Below are 2591 nucleotides of genomic sequence, written 5' to 3' on the forward strand. Positions count from 1 at the left end.
ATTTTAAACGATTCTGTTTATTTTCTTAGTGTTTGATGCATTTAAAATTAAGCATTGTTAATTAATGTACCTGCTCAAGATGAATCTGAAAAAATTTTGTTGACAAATTCTTGAGATATTACATAAATTAAGAAAGATATTCTTTAGTGCCTATAAGGTTTAAATGCTCAGTGACTCTGTTTTCAGTAATCATATTACAAAAAAAAATGCTTTGTTTCAGTAAAAAATATTATTATATTAATTGCAGATTAATCATTTCCACTTTAATTTAAAGCATAAATTCCACGGTAGCTAACAGAAAATTGGAGAGATACAGATTACGCTATGACTGAAGGCCTTTATAATATTCTGCGTGAATTGAAATTTGAAGTTTCAAAATATTTTAATGAAGAAACTATTAAAGTAGGAATTACATAAAACAGTTAATTATTAAAATTTTAACGAGCATTAAGATTGGCGAACTGGCTGGTCGCCAAACGCGGCTAGTATTATAATAAAGTAAACCAGTAATTATGTGTTACAAGTCGCCTTTGGTGACAGCATTAAAGTCATGTTATTTTAATTACCTCTTACATATACTCTATTCATTGTGTACAAGAACCCTTCTAACGGAGAACAGTCCCATGACTTCATAGTTTTACTAAACACGTAAATATCTAGTTAATTTATCTAAATTTATACATAATTCTATTCAATGTTAATTCATTTAAATTTATGAAATAAATATCCATTAACTTAGTCGTCTCAAGCAACCAGCTTGTTTGCCAGAAATACTGGTTATATTCGATTTCAGATAAATCGCATTTCATAATTTAATGCTCATAGTTCTGCCAGATTGTCTGACATGAAATATGTGTTATTTTAATTGTCTTAGTTAAATTCTGTTTTTCAGGTACACAAACCCTTTTAATGGAGAAAGTACCATAAATTCATATTGCTATAAAAGGTGTAATACTGGTTAAACTATGTATCTTCTAAATTTTACGATATTGTAGTTTCACTTTCCTTATTTATCTTTAATTTGCACAGGTTTTATTTATCTTTAAACTGCACAGGTATTAAAAGAAACGCTCTTTTTTAGCATTCGACAACTGAAGAAAATCACGGGATTTCATATTTGATGAACCAAGAAAAACAATTTGAATTTCAGAGGAAAAATGTAATCCATTAACAAGCAAACAATTATTTTAAAAAAATTTCCAGAATTCATAGTAAATTCGCAAGACTATAAAATTGGTCTAATTAAAAAGGACAATTTCTTTTAAATTTTGAAACTTTGTAAAATTTATTTTATAGCAATAATATTTTTGTATATTATCGCGAAAAAACGTCAAAATTCAACTTAACTTTTAATTAAAATTATAATTGAAACCTTTAAAAAAATTTAACCGAGGTGCACATTTACATTTTCCAAGATGCTAGATTGTGCTAGATTTGGTAGCTGTAAATCAAATGATCTGACATATATTGAGTCAACACACTTGCTTGTACACACGTACACACAGAAATTCATCTTTATTATTAGTATGGATTAATCGCATGTCATTGGCGAACAACTGTCACGAAAAATCTATTAACGAAAGCTTAGACAACTTTTTTGGAGAATAATCGCTAGGATGTGGTTGATAGACATGGCTGCAGTTTTGACGATTCTTTTACTTTTCAACAACAATTCTTTTAAGTTTAGGGGAAAATCGAATATTTGGTCGAAGATTTTTTCAAATTGTGACTTGTCAATTTGTGTGTGTCATCGCTGTTTGACTTTGGCGATATGGTTTATTGCGAGGGATTTTCATTCGAATCTCAAAAATCACCGCAACTTTAAAATTTCCTCATTCCTTTGTGGATAGGAAACTCTTGAAAGAATGCTCCAGGATGATGAATTAAAATATTACTAATTTTTAAGAGTTCAACAATTTCTAATTTGTTGTGGGAAATTTTTCAGTATCTTTACTCTAAGGGTTAGATTGTTTTAAAAAAATGTCAAATTAAAGATGCTCGAAAGATCCTTAGCCAGTTAGAGATAGTTCAATCGACCAAAAGACTTCATAAAAGAAAGAATATATTTAGGGAGCTACCTCTGGATATTCAAGACTACTATCACACCAATGCGTTTGGTTTATGAATGTGCATTTAGAACATAGGTCACCCGAGCAATTACGTTTTTTAATTGCATTATAATGCCGCGAGAATAGAATCCACCAAGAAGATTCACGCACGCGATAAGCACAGCCGGTGCAAAGGGATTAAAATAATAAGGGTTCGATATTTATCACCGTATAATAGTTTGTTTAGAGAATTACGAACATCGAGTACGTAACAGATTCAAACAAAATTAAAGAATAAATCTGAATCAGTTGTTCGCCAAAGGCAGCTTATCGTAAATAAAATAATAAATTATGATGCCACTCTTAAAAAAGAGAAAAAAGAAGTATTTTTCATCTAACTTTCCCTTAGGCATATGGCTGTTTGTTAAGAGCGACGCAGAGTTCTATTTGAGAAGCCTTTATCCTACTTAAAAAAAGGAGGGAGGGGGAGGAGGAGGATTTTATAATATACTGGCCAAAATCTGAAGCGATTGAGATCAAAAG

Source organism: Argiope bruennichi, chromosome 9 (genome assembly GCF_947563725.1).
Source record: "Argiope bruennichi chromosome 9, qqArgBrue1.1, whole genome shotgun sequence".
Taxonomy (NCBI): domain Eukaryota; kingdom Metazoa; phylum Arthropoda; class Arachnida; order Araneae; family Araneidae; genus Argiope; species Argiope bruennichi.